Below are 21,262 nucleotides of genomic sequence, written 5' to 3'. Positions count from 1 at the left end.
TTCAAACACTTCTTTTAAGGGTTGTATGAGATTTCACTGCAATGCGTTTACTGAGAATGACATAACCATATACCTATTACTTGCTATTTAGAATATTTCCACATTTTTCAATTAAAAAATATAATTGCTATCTATTACCCATTTATTTTGTGTCTCTTGTGCTTGGAATTAATATCTGAGGCTATTTTTAAGCATCTTGTTATAATCTCATCAACGGTTATGGGTTGAATTGTGTCTTTCCCCTGCCCCCAAATTCGTATGTTGACATTCTAACTCCCAGTTCCTTGAAATTGAGTCCTTATTTAGAAATACAATCACTGCAGATGTATTATGTTAAGATGAGGTCATCGTGGAGTAGGGTAGGTCCTCACACCCCTATGACAGGAAGACAATGTAAACAGACACAAAACTTCTGTCTACAAGGAGATGAGAGATGCCTGGAAGAGAACTTTTCCTCCCATCCTCAGAAGGAACCAGCCCTACTGACACCCTGATGTTGGACTTGTAGCCTCCAGAACTGTGAGACAATAAATGAGCTGTAGTTTAAGCCACTCGGTTAACGGAATTCTTTTTTTCCAGCAACCATAGCAAACTAATACCCCAGTCACTGCAGACAGTCACTCCCTGCTCAGAACTCCCTTGTCCTTAGCCAGGCCCTCCACACTAACACTTACCTTAGTGTTAACATAGTTTTGTTAAGACTTTTTTTTAACCTACCTACCTACCTTACTGTCTTTTATTTCCAGGTCACTGTGTATCTGTCTCTGTTTCCCCTCTTCCAGCCCAGAGTCTTTATAGTGGGCAATTTTTTAAATTTACTATTCCAATGGTCTTGAAATCATTAAAAAACAGTAACAACAATAGCTAAGATTGAATTCTTTGTTCAGGCTTCCTGCTAAATGAAAGTCTTTATGTTAATGATCTCCTTAATTGCAGTGGTAATGGACTCATGGAAATGAAGTGTCATCTCCATCCTTCTTTTGTTTTGGTTTGTCATATAAGTCATGTCCTGTGCATTTTACACATTCATTATATGTTGACAGCTTTGCTATGCTGGCATGAGTCTTTAAAAATAATTATGCCCTGATGAGGAGTTGTAACTAGCTAATTTCTAACCACAGTGGTCCTCAGAAAAGTAGATTAGAATTGGCATTGGGGTGGCATTTATTCCAGGCATTAGAATTTTCACTGAATTAAAATCAATTCAACTCAAATTTTCACAGTATTTTATTTCATTGAATAACTTCACCACCCCCTCCCAGCCCGCTTGGAGGGAGAACAGGAGTCCAAAAAAGACTGTTCAGATGGTTACCAAGCCAAATAGAATGCTAATGTTGCTACATGAGTGATACGAAGTGCCAAGGATAATTACAGGAAATCGGAGGGCAGAGCAAGGAACAGCTGTTGGGGTTTGGGGAGCAGAAAGGAGTGGAGGCCAGGGTAGCAATGAGTGAGGCGTCTGGGGAGGTAGATGGACCCTAAGTGCAGGAAGTGGGGCTGGACTGGGCAGGTCCCTGGGGGTGGGCTGGCAGAGCAGGCTCTGGGGGAGCAGCGAGACAGGAGGAGTTTGTGGCAGGACAAGGTGGGCTGTGTCAAGAACAGAAAGGGAAGCTAATGAGGGGAGGATGGGCTGACAGCAGCCCTGGGTTTTTGTCCCTTAGGTGGCAGCTGCCGGTTAATGCAGGGCTTGCTGCGGGAAACAGCTGTCAAAGCGTGATATTAGCAAACCTCTGGCCTCAGCACAACGTAAACACAGCCAGGGTGGAGTCTGACAGGGAGAACCAAGTGGCTCCTTTTCTCTTCTGCTGATGACAATCTATTTCTTACTATCCGTGAAGGAACTTGGATTTTACTCTTTGAACTCTCAAGTACACTTCACTCTTTGAACTTTTTGACCTGTAAGGAACCACCCAGAAAATCTGTGATCTCAGATTTAAAAAGTGGGGCATCTGAATAGGCCTAACAAACTCTGGTATTTTATAGAGAGTGAAGCTGTGAAGAAGGTGGGAGCATGGCATTTAGAAATTCCTCCCTACTCCAGGAAGGGTGTGACTTCAGTTCAGCTAATGCCCTTCAAGAATCTGCACCCAATTCTGATGATGGGGCTTCCCCCACATCCCCAAGCAATTCTCAAACATTAGTTAAGTGTCCCACAATTCAACTCAATCCTGACAGGTAGCATCAGATTCCACAGGTTGAAGTCTCAATCCCACAAGAGGACCCTCATTTCAGATGCCAGTCACAAGTCCAGGCTGACACCTGTGCTTCTGAATGACTGGCTATAAATCACAGGTTCCCACTACACACTCCTTGGGATTAATTTGCTAGAGTGGCTCACAGAACTCAGGGAACCAGTTTACTCACTAGGTAACCAGTTGATTACAAAGGCTATTAAAGGATTCAAATCAATAGCCAGATGGAGGGAGAAGCAGGGACATGTTTCCAACAAAAGAGCTTTCCAAGGAGTCTGGGGGCTGGCACAGTGGCACGTGGTAGCATCTTAGTTCATTAAACTAGAAGCTTCCCAAGTCCCCGTCCTTTATGAATTTTTTAAGGAGGCCACATTTCACAAACATGATTGATTGAAATATTGGCCACTGGTGACTGATTCAACCTCCACTCCTCTCCCTGGAAATCAAAAGGTGGGATTAAAAATAACCCTCTAATCTGGGCATGTATTTGGAGGAAACTCTAGTGCAAAAAGATACATGTACTTCAGTGTTCATAGCAGCCCTATGTATAATAGCCAAGACATGGAAGCAACCTAAATGTCCATCAATGGACAACTGGATAAAGAAGCTGTAGTGAATATATATACACAATGGAATACTACTCAGCCATAAAAAGAATTAAAATATGCCATTTGCAGCAACATGGATGGACCTGGAGATCATCATTCTAAGTGAAGTAAGCCAGAAAGAGAAAGAAAAATACCATATGATATCACTTAGAGGTAGAATCTTTTAAAAAAGACAAATGAACTTATTTACAAAACAGAGACAGATTCACAGACATAGAAAACAAACAATGGTTATGGGGGGCAGGAACAGGGAGGGGTGGGGAGGGATAAATTTAGGAATTCAAGGTTTGTAGATACTACTTTATATAAAATAAACAACAAGGTCCTACTGTATAGCACAGGGAACTATATTCAATACCTTATAATTGCCTATAATAAGAATATGAAAAGGAATCTATATATTTAAATATATATATATTTAAATGAATCACTATGGTTACACCAGAAATTAACACAACATTATAAATGACTATACTTCAATAAATTAAAAAAAAAAAAAAAGACAACCCTCTAATCACATGGTTGGCTCCTGTGGCAACCAGCCCCATCCCTGGGGGCTTTTCAAAAGTCACCTCATTAGTATAACAAAAGATGATTTTGACTCTCATCACTTAGGAAATTTCGAAGATTTTAGGAGCTCTATGCCAGAAATGCAGGAGAAGACTAAGTATTTCTTATTGTAAGTCACAGTATCATGCCTGAAAGAGCCAATGCTGCTTCCGGGCTTCATTCTTCCTGCCAGCACAGCTACTATGTGTTTATCCAAGGGTGTGACATGGATGTTTGATGCCTTCACTGAGACCTTGCCTGACTACTGCAAGAGGCCGTGTCCCATTATGTGCAACAAAATGTCTATTTATGCACAAGGCTAAATACTGAATGTGGCTAAACTGCAGCTGACAGCAACAGCCATAATCCTGTGTGTGTTTCTTCTGGGAGTTTATTAATGATGTTCAAATTTTGATCTAGCAGTAAAAGATTATGTGCTTGGATTCCTCTAGTTTGGATTTCATTCATCTCATACTGTGGTAGCCCTCCTTGTCCTGGCCCCTACCACTATTCACTACTCATTCCTTCTCCAATCACACCCACTCAAAAAGCTAACATTTTCAAAACATGTACCAAATGTATTTATATTAGGTATTTACTTTCTCTTTTTCATCCAGCAAAGATTTTCTACTAACCAAGGGATTTAGAGAAAAAGATTTAATAGTTTTTTCTGGCTGATCATTCATCTATTCATCAGTTGGTACCAGGTGTTATGCTAGGTTCTGGAACTATGGTGGTGAACAGAAACAGTCCTTTTTTTGCATGGCACTTGCCGGGATGGCACTATAGTCTAGTGATAAGAGCTGTAGGCTTGAAGGTTGCCCAGCATCTCTGTCAGCTCTAACTACTTCATCATCACCCCAATGCAGGACTTTCAATGTCATTCAAGCTTTCTAAACAGTTCTCTGGGGAACTTGGCAATGGCCAAGAGAAATGGTGGCACTGGCTTATGTTTGCAGTGTGCTCTGCTGGCATCTTACATGCAGCTGAATTCATCCCCTTGCATTCCCTCTGATCCTGCAGCCTGAGAATTGATCCACAGCAACTGAATCCTTTCCAAAACAGAAACAGAATGTTTCACAAAGGCTTACTTTCCCAGAGAGCATGCAGAGGATCAAGGTGGCAATCCATAAATTCTACTTTGGTTTAACACTTGATAGTGCCATTGTCTCCACAGGAAAGCTTTTGTGGTATTAACACACAGCAGGCATGACATTTGACCATAACGTCCTGTAATCCTGGGTAACTGTTCCAGGAGGCTATGCTCAACTTGACCATTTAAGTTCTATGTAACTGTGGGGTTGGCTCTTTCCCAGGGATGGAATGGGAATGGAATCCTTTTTCTATCGGTCCCACAACTGGGACTGGGTGTCACAGGCCTGGATCAAGTCCAAGGAAAGAGCAGTCTCACCTTCTCCCCTAGCCCTCTGTTCCTCTCACAAAGTCCCTTTGGTGTGCAAGGAACTGTGGATACAATGATGGATGAGACATAGCTCTGCCTAGTCTAGTGGGAGGACCCACCAGAATGTACCTCATCTTAACATAAAAATTCAAAAAATTACAAGTAACAACAAAGACCAGAATTTGGACTAGGACTTGAGGAATGGGATGAGATTTAGTAATAGGAGAACACCTGTGATGCATAATTGTCTCTACCTCTTATTTGATAATAAAAGCAGGTTTTTATACTTCCTGCAAATAAAAGCCATATACTGAAGTGGATACTAGAACTAGAAATCTGTACAGACTGGGTGTTGTGATGAGCACAGAGGAGGGAGTGATCAGTTATCCCAAGATCCTCCCCTTCAGGACACTGACAGGTCTTGGCATACCCTCAATTATTAGGAGCTATTAAAGATAAAATAGGCTACTTGGACAAATATAAAGGCTTGAGAGACAACCAAGATCTACTGGCAGAGTTGAACAATAAGTTACGTCTTCTACACAAGGCTATTCCTTCAAGACTGGAAAAGGTGGTAGTTTTATTTCATGCACAGAAATCAACGAAGTGATTCTAGCAGTGAATGAACAGAGAATTATGTTCCAAATGAAAGAACAAGATAAAGCCTCAGTTGGTGGGAGAGGATACCTAGCGTTCCAAGTAATGGTCATAAGGATGATCAAAGAACTCGAGAAAAGACTAGATGAAAATAGTGAGAACTTCAACAAAGAAATAGAAAATATGAAAAAGTACCAACTAGAAGTCATAAAGCTGAAGAATAATACTGCTGAACTGAAAAATAGACTAGAGGGGTTCCAACAGCACACTAGATGAGGCAGAAGAAAGAATCGGTGAACTCAAAGGGGAGTGGAACTTATGCAATTAGAGCAGCAAAAAGAAAATGGAATGAAAAAAGGGAAGATAGCTTAAAAGACAGGTGCCAAAATCAAGCAGACCAACATTTGCATTATAGGAGTCCCAGAAGCAGAAGAGAGAATGAAAGGGGCAGAAAACTTATTTAAATAAATAATAGCTGAAGACCTCCCTAAATTGTTGGAAGTAACAGACATCCAGATCAAGGAAGCTCAGAAAATTCCAAGTAAGATGAACCCAAAGATGTCCACACTAAGACACATTATAATTAAAATGTCAGAAGTTAAAGACAAGGAAAGAATCTTACATGAAGAAAGAGAAAAATAACTTGTTATGTACAAGGGAAGCTTTATAAGATTATTGAGAAGATTCCTCAGCAGAAACTTTGCAGGTCAGAGGGGAGTGGGATGATACAGTCAAAGTGCTGAAAGGAAAAACATTTCCAATGAAGAATTCTCTATTTTGCAAAGTAATCATTCAGAGTTGAATGAGATAGAGTTTTCCAAACAAGCTAAAGCTAAAGAAGTTTATCACTACAAACCAGTCTTACAAGAAATATGAAAGGGACTTCTTTAAGCTAAAAGAAAAGACCACTAATTACCACCAAAAAACATATACAAGTGTGAATTTCACTAATAAAGGTAAATACATAGTAAAGGTAATGGACTAATCACTTCTAAAGCTAGTATGGAGTTTAAAAGACAAAATTAGTTAAAAAAAAAAAACTCTAAAGACAATAATTTAGTTGTGATACATAAGATAAAAAGATCTGATATGTGATATCAAAAATGTAAAAAAAATGGGGGAGGTACAAATGTAAAAGCTTTAAAATGTATTCAAATTTATGTTGTAATAAACTGAAAGTAGACTGTTACAACTTGTTATATAAGCTTCACAGTAACCACTATGCAGAAGACCATAGTAGATATACAGAGAAAGGAATACAAATATGGCACTAAAGAAATTTATTAACCCACAAATGAAGAGAAGAGAGAAGAAAGGAACATAGAAGAACTCTAAAACAGCCAAAAATAATGAACAAAATGGCAGTAAATAAATACCTATCAATAACTACTTTAAATGTAAATAGACTAAATGATCCAATCAAAAGACAGAGTGGTTGAATGGATTAAAAAAAAAAAAAAGACCCATCAATATACTGTCTACAAGATACTTACTTCAGATGTAAGGACCCAAACTGGAAGTGAAGGGAAACAATAACTCCCTGCAAACAGAAACAAAACAAAAAACAAAAAACAACTCGGGTAGCAATAACATTAGACAAAACAGACCTTAAAACAATAAGGGACAAAAAAGGATATTACATGATGAAAAAGGAATCTATCCAACAAGAAGATATAAAATTTATAAATATTTATGCACCCAACATAGGAACACCTAAATACATAAAGCAAGTATTAACAGACCTAAAGTTAGAAATAAACAGCAACACAATAATAATAGAGGTCTTTAATACCCCACTTACATCAATGGATAGATCATTCAGACAGAAAATCAATAAGGAAACAATGGCCCTAAACAACATGTCAGACCAGATTGACTTAATAGACACACACAGAACATTCCATCCAAAAGCAAAAGAATACATATTCTTCTCAAGAGAACATAGAACATTCTCCAGGATAGATCATCTGTTAGGCCACAAAACAAATTTTAATAATTTGAGAAGACTGAAATATCAAGCATCTTTTCTAATCACAGTGGTATAAAACTAGAAATTAATTACAAGAAGAAAACTGGAAAAGTTACAAATATGTGGAACTAGTGGGTCAATGAAAAAATTTAAAAATACTCAAATGAAAATAGAATATACAAAAACATATAGGATGCAGAAAAAGCAGTCTAAGAAGGAAGTTCACAGTGATAAATACCTACATCAATAAGTAAGGAAAATTTCAAATGCCCTGACTTTACTCTCAAGGAACTAGAGTAAGAACAAGCAAAGCCCAACGTTAGCCTAAGTAAGGAAATAACAATGATCAGAGCAGAAATACATGAAGTAGAGACTAAAAAGACAATATATAAGATCAGTGAAAGTAAGAGCTGGTTTTGTGAAAAGATAAATTATCAAACCTTTAGCATATCTCACCAAGAAAAAAAGATGATTCAAATAAAATCATAAATGTTAAGACATGTTACACCTGAAATCACAAAAATACAAAGGGTCAAGAGACTAATATAAACAATTATATTCCAACAAACTGGACGATCTAGAAGAAATGAATACATTTCTAGAAACATGCAGTCTACACCAAGACAATCATGAAGAAATGTAAAATCTGAAAAGACCAATTATTAGTATGAAGATTGAATTTTTAGTAAAAAAAAAAAAAAACAAAAAACAAAAACTTCCCAACAAACAAAAGCTCATGACCAGATAGCGTCAGTGGGTAATTCTATCAAACATTTAAAGAATTAATACCAATCCTTCTCAAATTTTTCTAATAATAGAACGAGAGGCAACTATTCCAAACTCTTCACAAGGCTAGTGTTACCCTGATACCAAAACCAGAGAAAGATGACACAAGAAAGAAAATTACAGGCCAATACTCCTGATGAACAAAGATGCAAAAATCCTCAACAAAATTTTAATAAACCAAATTCAACAATACATTAAAAGGATCATATACCATGACCAAGTGGGCTTTATCTCAGGGATGCAAGAATGTTTTAATATCTGCAAATCAATCAATGTGATACACCACATTTATAATAAAATGAATAACAATCATATGACCATCACAATAGATGCAGAAAAAGCACCTAAGAAAATTCAAATCCATTTATGACAAAACTTCTCAACAAAGTAGGTATAGAGTGGTGAAAAGTTGAAAGCTTTCCCTCTAAGATCATGAACAAGGTAAGGATTCCAACTATCACCACTTCTATTCAACACGGTAATTTCATTGAATGACATTAGGCAATTTAACCTTTCTGAGCATCAGTTTCTGCCTATGTAAATTGGGGCTAGTATTAAAATTCATATTTAAATGCTGAGAGGTTCAAATGAGAACATCCATGCAAAGAAGAGACACCAGATTAGTATTAAGCATATAGTACATATTCAACTAATGGTAGCTACTATTACTAGGATCACTTGTGTATATGCAAGACATGCAGTTTCAACCTGCTCAATATTTTTTTTCTTTCCTATAATAGATAACATGTTTATTTTGTGAATCCACTACTCCTTCCCTCGTTCCATGTTGGTAGAGCTGTCAATCAAGTCACCTCTAATTCTCTAGGTAAGAAGAGCTGCTTGACCCACACAAATTTACTCACAATCTCCCTACAAGTAACTGAATCTGAAAACCAGAAAATGTTTGGAAAAGAACTATTTTAAGATAGTCTTTGAAGAAGTTGTCCATAATTCCTCCTACTCCAGTCCTTCATAATGACTGTATTTCTATCCTTTCTTAGGTTTGATGAGCTACCCAGTTTTCCTCAGCACACACATTTCCACTTTCAAGAGAATTGGTTTCTAATGCTTATAACCAAAGGACCCTCTATAATGTATCAATATTAATGCTTCTTTGTGTCAGTTAACACTGTTATACGCTCTATTAAAGACCTAAATATAAAACTAGATACTATAAAACTCCTAGAGGAAAACATAAGCAGAACACTCTTTGACATACATTGCAGCAATGTTTTTTTGGATCCATCTAAAGCAAAAAATAAATAAATAAATAAATAAATAAATAAATAAATAAATAAATAAATAAATAGGGCCTAATTAAACTTAAAAGCTCTTTGCACAGTAAAGGAAACCGTTGACAAAATGAAAAGACAACCTACTGAATGAGAGAAGATATTTGCAAATGATATGACTGATAGGGGTTAATGTCCAACATAAACAGCTCATACAACTCTACATAAAAAAAAAAAAAACACAAACAACCCAAAGGGTAGAAGAACTGATAAGACATATTTCCAAAGAGGAAATGCAGGTGGCCAACAGGCACATGAAAAGATGCTCAACATTGCTAATCATCACAGAAATTCAAATCAAAACCACAATGAGATATCACCTCACACCTGTCAAAATGGCTAGCATCAAAAAGAACACCAATAACAAATGTTGATGAGGCTGTAGAGAAAAGGGAACCCCCATACAATGTTCATAGGAATGTAAACTGGTGGAACCACTGTGGAAAACAGCGTAAGCATTTCTCAAAAAACTAAAAACACAACTACTATATGACCCACCAGTTCTACTCTTGGGTATATATCCAAACAAAAACACTAATAGTACAGTTTTTTAAATAAATTTAGGTTTTAGCAGTTTCCTTCCTACTCTTTCACTTAATATTATATAAATTTATTCTAATAGTATTAAAATATTTAAAAGCATCATTTTTATGGGCTACATGCTGTTCCACCATAGAGTTCTACTGCAGTTTACTTAACCATTTTTCTGCATCAGACATTTCAGATGTTCCCAGTTTTTGCCATTGTAAATAAAGTGCAGGCATGTTTGATGACTAACTTTAGAAGTGCTTCAACCTGGCCAACCACAAATCTTTCATTTTAAACACAGACCAAGGCAGGTCAAACTGAGTATAACTGAAAACCCCTCAACTTCATGCTAAACAGTGGCACATGCACTGAACATCAGACTTTCTCTTCTCCCCCTTCAACTTGTCCCCATAAGCTATCAACCACATGTTCCATTTGGGGTCCAACTGTATCAAGAATATACAAAACATTTGAAAATGTTTCTACAATTCATAATTATGTATACATATCAATAGACAAGTGTTCAATGCTGAAATGTACTAATACCGATTGGAAATAATCTCTAATTTTGAATTTTCTTGTACTAAAATAGACCACCACAGAAAGTAGTTCAGGTGATGCTCTCTAGCTGTACCAACTCGGCCAATACTCACAGCTCTGGATTTGTACCATGGAATCCAACTATAGAACTACAGAAGCTGAAAAATAAGTCTCATCAAGAGGTTGCACTAAGCTATAGTTCAGGAAACAATGATCCCAAACAAAAGTAATCTTCTAATCAACCTACACAGATCTATGGCCATGTCTTCTTGCTTTAGAACTATATCTTTATACTTTGGAATCCTCACATCTTTCTGAAACCTGAACCCAGAGAGATTATTATTTTCCTTTATAAATCTAGACATTCAGAGTTCTAGGTGGCTTATTATGGATATGATATCACAGAAAACCATTAGAGTACACATAGTGTATGATTTTTGGAAAAGCACAGGTAATGTTCAGTGAGAGAAAGTGACTTGAGCTTGCTATTGTTTGAGGTTTTTTAAAAAGTTCTAGAAATTTTAATAGTACATTTTATTAACACAATGAAAGAACCCTCTTGAAACATAATTCTGGTAATTAGTATATTTACTGGGCATCATAAATTAATTTCACTATTAACTCAAATTCAAATTAACTTCATTATCTTCCATTTGAAAAACAGTAACACTTTTATGTCCTGGGGTAGTATAATAAATGAATCCAATTTGATTTGGTGATTACATTTCCCAAGGCCAGGTCTTTTTCTTGTCACATTTTACCCCTTGCCTCCTGCTTTTGATAGGTTCCCAGAAGCAAAGAAAAATATCAAGCTAACACTTATGAACATGTTTGCTTAGGGCCACCAACTTCACAATAATTTGTTAACTGATTGTGTCAGTTTGTTACTTTCAAACATCTCTTTAATCCCTATTACAGAAATGTTGACTCCCTGACCCACTTAAATGAGCTGTTCTCCAGTGTTTTGATCCCAGGACACCTTTAGACTCCTAAAAATTGCTGAGGACCCCAAAGAGGTTTAGTTCATGTGAGTTATGCCTAATGATATCTACCAAATTAGAAATTAAACCTAGTAAAAAATCAAATTATATATGTCTTAATTCCTGTAAACCCATTACATGTTAACATTAATAACATAGCTGTATGAAAAATGAAACTATGTTCTACGGGAGGTGACAAAATCATCAGACTACAAAGACTCACAGCTCACCCTCTCCCACAAATACACCAAGAATTACATTTACAAACCCACTGAATGACACAGAACACCTACTGAGTGTCTCTTGCTTTGAAATACAGGAGGATTCTCACAAAATCCAGTAAGGGAAAAAAAAGAAAAGAAAAATCGGTGCAGGACCAGTCCTGCAGGGAGGGAGCAGCACAGGAAAAAAAGCAGCCTCACCCTGGAACACCCCCCATCCAGTCATCGGGGACAGAAGCAGGAGTATCAATACCCATGCCCGACAAAACAGACTTTAAAACAAAGGCCATTAAGAAAGATAAAGAAGGACACTATATAATGATCAAAGGAGCAATACAAGATGAGGATATTACACTCATTAACATATATGCACCCAACATAGGAGGACCTAAATATATAAAACAAATTATAACAGACATAAAGGGAGAAATTGATGGGAATACAATCACAGTAGGAGACTTTAACACCCTACTAACATCATTGGACAGGTCTTCCAGACAGAAAATCAATAAAGCAACAGAGATACTAAATGACACAATAGAACAGTTGCCCCTGGTTGATATTTCTGTAACATTACATCCCCCCCAAAACAGAATATGCATTCTTTTCAAGTACTCATGAAACATTCTCTAGGATAGATCACATACTCAGGCACAAAATAAGCCTCAACAAATTTAGGAAGATAGAAATTATTTCAGGTATCTTCTCTGACCACAATGGCATGAAACTAAAAATCAACCACAGAAAAACAAATGAGAAAAAACAACCCCCAAAAAACCAGCATGGAGACTAAACAACATGCTACTAAAAAATCAATGGGTCAACAATGAAATCAAAGAAGAAATTAAAAAATACCTTGAGACAAATGACAATGAAAACAAGCACACAAAATCTGTGGGATGCAGCAAAAGCAGTGCTAAGAGGGAAGTTCATAGTGAAAGACCGTCCTCAAAATACAAGAACACTCTCAGATAAACAACCTAAAAGAATTAGAAAAAGAAGAGCAATAAAAACTTAAAGTCAGCAGAAGAAATAAAGATCAGGGAGGAAATAAATAAAATAGAGACTAAAAAAAATAGAAAAAATCAATCAAGCTGACTTTGTTTTTTGTAAGAGTAAACAAAATTGACAAACCTCTGGCTAGGCTCACCAAGAAGAAAAGAGAGAGGCTACAAATAAATAAAAGAAGAAATTAAAATGGAGAAATTACTATCAACACTACAGAAATACAAAAAGCTATGTATAACTATATGGCAATAAACTGGACAACTTAGAAGAAATAGACAAGTTTCTAGAAACATACAGTCCACCAAAACTAAATCAAGAAGAAACAGATCATTTGAACAGACCAATCACTAGAAGTGAAATAGAATCAGCAAAAAAAAAAAAAAAAAAAAAAAAAAAAAATCCTACAAACATCCAGGACCAGATGGTTTCTCTGGGGCATTCTATGAAACACACAAAGAAGTGCTCATAATAATAATTTTCAAACTCTTCCAAAAGATTGAAGAGGAGGGAATAGTCCCAAACACATTTTATAAGGCCACCATTACTTTGATACCAAAGCCGGACAAAGACACTATCAAAAAAGAAAACTGTAGGCCAATATTGTTGATGAACATAGATGCAAAAATCCTCAACAAAATAATAGCAAACAGAATCTAACTACACATAAAAAAAGTCATATACCATGATCAACTTAGATTCATCCCAGGGACACAAGGATGGTTGTGCATATGCAAATCAATCAACATGATACACCACATTAACAAGAGAAAGGACAAAAATCACATGATCATCTCAACAGATGCAGAAAAAGCATCTGATAAAACCAACACCTATTTATGATAAAAACTCTAACCAAAGTGGGTATAGAGAGAACATATGTCAACATAATAAAAGCTATTTATGACAAACCTACAGCCAGCATAATACTCAACAGTGAAAAGCTGAAAGCCCTCCCACTAAAATCCAGAACAAGACAAGGATGCCCACTCTCACCACTTCTATTCAACATAGTATTCGAAGTCCTAGCCATAGCACTTAGACAAGAAGAAATAAAAGGGATCCAAATTGGAAGGGAAGAGGTAAAACTGTCATTATATGTAGATGACATGACACCACATATAGAAAACTGTAAGTGGGGAGGGTATAGTGCAGTGGTAGAGTGCATGCCTAGCAAGCATGAGGTCCTGGGTTCAATCCCCAGCACCTACATTAAAAAGAAATAAATGAACAAATAAACCTAATTACCTCCCACAAAATAAATAAAAAGATTTAAAAAAAGAATATTAGCTCCACTGGGGGGAAAAAAAGAAAAGAAAACCCAAAAGGCTCCACACAAAAGCTACTAGAGCTGATAAAAGAACATGGCAAGGTAGTAGGATACAAGATTAACATACAGAAATCAGTGGCATTTGTTTACAGTAACAAGGAAATATAAGAAAAGGAAAGTGAAGAAATAATCCCTTTTAAAATTGCATCCAAAAAAAAAAAAAACCACTTAAGAATAAATCTGACCAAGGAAGTGAAATACTTACATGCGGAGATCTACAAAACATTGAGTAAGGAAATTAAAAATGACTTAAAGAAATGGAAAGATATCCCATATTCTTGGATTGGAAGAATAAATATTGCTAAAATGGTCATACTACTCAAAGCAATGTACAGATTTAATGTGACCCCTATCAAATTACCCAGGACCTTTTTCACAGAACTAGAACAAATAATCCTAAAATTTATATGGCATCACAAAAGACCCAGAATTGCCAAAGCAATACTGAAGAAAAAGAATGAAGCTGGAGGAATAACACTCCCAGACTTCAGACAATACTATAGAGCTACAGCAGTCAAAACGTCATGGTATTGGTACAAAAACAGACATAAGGATCAATGGAACAGAACAGAGAGCCCAGAAATAAACCCACAGACTTACAGTCAATTAATCTTTGACAAAGGAGGCAACAATATGAAAGGAAGTAAAGATAGTCTCTTCAGCAAATGGTGTTGGGAAAACTAAACAGCTGCATGTAAATCAACGAAGTTAGAACACTCCCTGACACCATACACAAAAATAAACTCAAAATGGCTTAAAGACTTAAACATAAGATAAGACACTATAAACCTCTTAGAAAAAAACATAGGCAAAACATTATGTCATAAATCTCAGCAATGTTCTCCTAGGGCAGTCTACCCAAGAAATAGAAATAAAAGCAAAAATAAACAAATGGAACCTAATTAAACTTATAAGCTTTTGCACAGCAAAGGAAACCATAAGCAAAACAAAAAGACAACATACAGAATAAGAGAAAATATTTGCAAAAAATGAGACTGACAAGGGCTTAATTTCCAGAACATATAAACAGCTCATATGACTTACTAACAACAACAACAAAAACAAAACCAAATTCAAAAATGGGCAGAAGACCTAAAAAAGCAATTCTCTAGTGAGGACATACAAATGGCCAATAGGCACACGAAAGATGCTCAATATCGCTAATTATCAGAGAAATGCAAATCAAAACTACAATGAGGTATCACCTCACACCAGTCAGAATGGCCATCATTCAAAAGTCCACAAATGATAAATGCTGGAGAGGGTGTGGAGAAAAGGGAACTTTCCTACATTGTTGGTGAGAATGTAGTTTGGTGCAGCCATTTTGGAAACTATGGAGAATTCTCAGAACACTAAAAATAGATATACCATATGATTCAGCAATCCCTCTCCAGGGTGTATATCCAGAGGGGACCTTAATTCAAAAAGATACACGCACCCTAATGTTCACAGCAACACAATTTACAATAGCTAAGACATGGAAACAACCTAAATGTCCATCAACAGATGACTGGATAAAGAAGCAGTGGTATATTTATACAATGGAACACTACTCAGCCATAAAAACTAATCAAATAATGCCATTTGCAGCAACATGGATGGACCTGGAGATTGTCATTCTAAGTGAAGTAAGTCAGAAAGAGAAAGAAAAATACCGTATGATATCACTTATATGTGGAATATATATTAAAAAAAGACAGACAAATTATTTACAAAACAGAAACAGACCCACAGACATAGAAAAAAAATTTATGGTTACCAGGGGGCTAAGGGGGTAAAAAGGGATAGGTTGGGAGTTCAAGATTTGAAGATACTAATATATATAAAATAGATAAATAACAAGTTCGTACTGTATAGCATAGGGAACTATATTCAATATCTTGTAGTAATTTATGGTGAAAAAGAATATATAAACAAATGTATGTTTATATATGTTTATTTTCATGTATGACTGAAGCATTATGCTATACACCAGAAATTGACACACTGTAAACTGACTATACCTCAATAAATAAGTATATACTAACCCCTGCCCCCAACAGTATATTCTAAAGCAAACAGCAAGAAGAGCATCATTGTTTCATATCTTTGTGAATCTCAGCTTGATTCATCCCTGCGTCCACCTTCAATTTGTTTCACTACATTCTTTTGGTTGAAGTAAATGAAAATAATCTGCATTTAGCAGGATCCTTGTCAAACTGAGCCTTGGAGGCCCAGTAAGAATGGGGGTCAAGGTCAAGCCTAGCCAAGAAGAGGGCTAAGACGTACCTCACAGTGTTTGTTAAGGAGAAAGTCTTTGTCAGCATCTTCCAAATTCTGACATATTTCATTACACAATTTCAGAAATTCACAATTGTCAACATCACAACTACACTCATCATAAAAATCTTTAAGTATTGTGAAGCTGACTGTGTGGGAGTTTTCCAATATTCTAATTTTTACTCTGAAGTTCAAATTCTTAACTGGCAACAAATAGTGTTAATTTCTTCCTTGAGATCACAGGCTCACTTTGGTTCTTTCTTTCTTTTTCTTTTTTTTTTAGAAAATATCTGTCAAATACTCAATAGTGAATAATCATAGTTTCTTCGTCTGTTATTCTTTCAAGTAAAAATGCCATTCCATAAGAAAAGTGGTTACTTCAAGCTTATCAAAAAGTACACAAATAACAAATGTTGGCAAGGATGTGGAGAAAAGGAAACCATCACACACTATTGTTGGTGGGAATGTAAATTGGTGCAGCCACTGTGGAAAATAGTATGGAGGTTTCTCAAAAAGCTAAAAATAGAATTACCACATAACTCAGCAATTCCACTCCTGGGTATATATCCAAAAAACCCCAAAACACTAATTTGAAATGATACATGTACCCCAATGTTCAGCAGCATTATTTACAATTGTTAAGATAAAGGGACAACCTAAGTGTCCATCAACTGATGAATGGATAAAGAAGATGTGGTGTATATAAACAATGAAATACTACTCAGCAATAAAAAGGACAAATTTTGCCATTTGCTGCAACATGGATGGACTTTGGAGGGCATTATGCTAAGTGAACTAAGTCAAACAGAGAAACACAAATATTGTATGATATAACTTATATGTGAAATCTAAAAAATACAGCAAACTAGTGAATACAACAACAACAAAAGATTCACAGATACAGAAAACAAACTAGTGGGTACCAGTGGGGAGAGGGAAAGGAGGAGGGGCAATATAGGGGTAGGGGACTAAGAGGTACAAGTTATTATATATAAAGTAAGCTACAAGGCTATATTGTACAAATCAGGGAATATAGCCAATGTTTTATAATAAGTATAAATGGAGTATAACTTTAAAAAATTGTGAATCACTATATTGTATACCTGTAACATATAATATTTTATATCAATTACATTTCAATAAAAAATAATAAAATTAAATAAAACATGTATGCTCAATGGCCAAGATTTAACAATTTTTACTGCTTTGTCAAGGACAGTCAAGTGAAAATGGCAGTTTTTAAAAACTGCAGGTGTATTTTGATGATGAATATAATGAATAATGGTACTAGTCCAGTTTGGTTTTGGTTCCACTTTTTTGACTTGTGCTAAGCTGCCAGCAGTTTTACCCACCACTGTCTTTGCTGTAAATAGAACAAATGTCAAACAGTAAGAAAGGCCACTATCATCTTCATAAAATTAGGAAAATAGTTTTGACCTCATGGATCTCCTGAGTCTTGGGCACTCCCAGTGTATGCAAACAGGATTTGGAGAACTGCTGATTTAGACCATTTGGGAAATGACTTATATTATACCATCACATGATAATTTTTAATTTCACTAATTAACTGGGGAATTTCCTAGGTTTAAGTTTTACTATTCTAATCTTATAAAAATTTTTAAATGTCTTCAGATATGTGTGTGTATGTATATATGTACAAAGAGAAAAAATATATATATAGAAAGAGAGCAAGAGAGAGTGAGAGCAGGAGAGAGAAAATGAATAAATTAAGGGCTGTTAAAAAAAAAAGTGACTAGCAAAGAGGGGTCCATTTCCTTTACTTTGGGGCTTATTTAGATATGCTGTTTGCCTTGGCCTGTCTCTTGTGGAAAGCAGAGTCTGAGACAAAGGCTTTTATGCAGGTAATTTATTCAAGAACATGATCCTCTGGGGACACAGTCCTCAGGAAAAGGATAGCCCTATAGTCACTTACCAACACGTCTTCATACTACTGTGCTGAGCGTGGGTGACTTAAGAGTGGTTCTTACCTGGGTCCCTTGTTATAACACTACAGAAATCCAAGGGCAGGAAGGCAGAGGTATAAGGAAGAGTTTGGAGGTCATTCAGCAGCCAGAGTAAGACATGAAGGTAAGAGTATGCTGCTTTCGGCATTACCGTGGGCCTTCGTTAGGACCACCTGGTGCGACCTCTCTCCTCATCACTGGGTTAAAGTCTTGGCCCCAGGTCAGAAATATGGAGCTGGGGTGGAATCTCTCAAGTAACATACGTGGCTCACAGTAGGCACTTAGTTAATGTGAGTCATGTGGGAAGCTACATATTCTACACTGGAAATAACTGAAACATACAGACCAACCTGCATACACACACACACACACGCACATAAATAGACTTGGGGGTGGATTTTAATTTGGTTGGCCATATGAAAAGAAAAAACTGAACAGACAACCTTACCAAAAGCAATCAGCAAAAATTATCATACCTAGTACCTTCTGGATAGATTCATAAAGCTCTTATTTTCTAAACACACATAGAAAAAAGCAGCTAACACTTAGGGTACTTTAATCTTGGTATGTCTGCCATTGATAACAGAGTGCTTGGGCCCCGCTGTGTAGTCTCCAGTTCACACCAAATGTTACTCTTTGGCTTCAATGGCCCAACCTCCTAATTTAAGAGGCTTAAAAATGGCCATGCTGTCTGAAACAGTAGTCCTAATTTAGGAAATTATTGTAAGAAATTATTCTGAAGCCAGTCAGCAAATTTATGTATCAGGAAGAATTATTCCAATGTGACTCACAATCATAACAATTTGGAAACAACCTAAATGTTCCAAAAAGTAAGAAAAATTTTCAACAATTTATGGTAAATGATACCATGCAATATTTTCCAGACATTAACATATGGTTTGGAAAAATGGGGATTTTATATAAATGTAGAATATAAAACTGCATACTCAAGATAACAGTTGTGATGAAAAAATATGTGCATAGAAACTAGAAAGAAAAATTGCAGAAATTTTACCACTGCTTCCCTCAAAGAGATAGGATTATGGATGATTTGTGTTTTATATTATGCTTACCAATGTTTTCCTTATTTTTATTGCGAGTATGTGATACATTATTATCAGGAAAAAAAGAGATGTTAAAAAATACTGGAAAGAAAAGCTAAAAAGACAGTGGCAAACAGTTAACTAGCCACTATGATTGAGAGATCAAAAGCAATTCAAAGATATGAAATATTTAATATGCCAGCCTACTTTTCATTGACTTCCGTCACTCATGGGAAGCTCAGACTTTGTTAGTAATTCTTCTTCCAGCAGAGTGCATTGTAGTAGAACTAATCAAAGCACCGCATCCTGACTCTCCTGGAAAGATATGTCTGTTTCTGCCTGTTTAGGGCAGGCTACATCATCCTTTCTGCACTTTTTGACTCCAAAAGCTGTTTCCACCTTTGTTAACAGTCAAGAGAAAATTCTAGACAGAACTGCTAGACTCCATGGTGAAGGCTTTTCCCCAGGCCCATCTGATGTTGCTCTTGCAGCCCAAGGTCCCAGTGAGACTGGAGTGCACTGCATGAGGCTGGAAAAGCCTGTAGGGACAGTCATCAATGCTGAATAAATGAGGTCTGATTTCCCTTCTGTGAAGGGATGCTCAACCATCATGCCCCTGTAACGGCTAGAAAGATATTTTGCTCAATCCATTACTGCAAATAACTCTCTATTTCACTGATGTGAGTGCTCTTTGAACTACTCAAAATCCAGAAGACAATTTAAATATCCCTTTACTCTTCTTTTCAAATCTGCCTTTTTGTTCATGCCTTGCCTGTCTCTCTGGGGGCACCCACATGTCATTCTTGCTTGGCCCCTTTCTCTCCTTTTATTACCCCTTGCCTTCTTAGATCTGTTGCCATCTCTTATATACGAGCTAGAAAGTTCCATATTTTCAGCTATGCCAATAAAATCAATTTGTTGTGGACTTACACATTCTTCAGAGTGGACCTCTAAGACAAACCTATGTCTCGATAAAATGGATCACTTCTTCTAGAATATTTCTCTGGAGTATAGAAAAGAAAAATTACTACAACAGTGGATAACAGAGTTGTTTTAGAGTATCTTCTAGATACTGAAAGCAGCATTTTACTGAACAAATAATCCTAAAATTTATATGGAACCAAAAAACACCCTGAGCAGTCAAAGCAATCTTGAGAGAAAAGAACAAAGCTGGAGGCAACATGCTCCCTAATTTCAAACTATATTACAAAGCAATAGTAATAAAAACAATAAGCTGTTGATATAAAAACAGACACAAAAGTCAATGGAACAGAAATGGGAACCCAGAAATAAACCTACACATACATGGCCAATTATAAAGTTGCCAAGACTATACCATCAGGAAAGGACAGCCTCTTCAATAAATGGTGTTGGGAAAACTGGACAGCCACATGCAAAATTATGAAACTGGACTACTACATTACATCATATAGAAAAATTAACTCAAAGTGGATTAAACACTTTAAAACAGTACCTGAAACCATAAAACTCCTAGAAGAAAACATAGGTGGGTAAGCTGCTTGGTGACAAAATAAAGAGGCAACCTAATGAATGGGAGAAAATATTTGCAAATCATATATCTGATATAGGGCTAACATCTAAAATATATAAAGAACTCATAAGATTCAATAGCATAAAAACAATCTGATTAAAAAATGGGCAGATACGAATAGATATTTTTCCAAAGAATACATACAGATAGCCAACAGGTACCTGTAAATATGTTCAACATCACTATTTATTAGAGAAATACAAATCGAAATGGGATATCACCTCAAACCTGTCAGGATGGCTATCACCAAAAAGTCTACAAATAACAAATGTTGGAGAGGATGTGGAGAAAGGGAACCCTCAAACACTGTTGGTCAGAATGTAAATTGGCACAGCCACTGTAGAAAATAGTCTGGACGTTCCTCAACAAACTAAAAATAGAACTATCCTATGATCCAGCAATTCTAGTCCTGGGTGTATGTCTGGAAAAAAACTAAACACTAATT

Source organism: Camelus ferus, chromosome 17 (genome assembly GCF_009834535.1).
Source record: "Camelus ferus isolate YT-003-E chromosome 17, BCGSAC_Cfer_1.0, whole genome shotgun sequence".
In the NCBI taxonomy this organism is placed as follows: Eukaryota; Metazoa; Chordata; class Mammalia; order Artiodactyla; family Camelidae; genus Camelus; species Camelus ferus.
Note: the sequence above shows the minus strand (reverse complement) of the source record.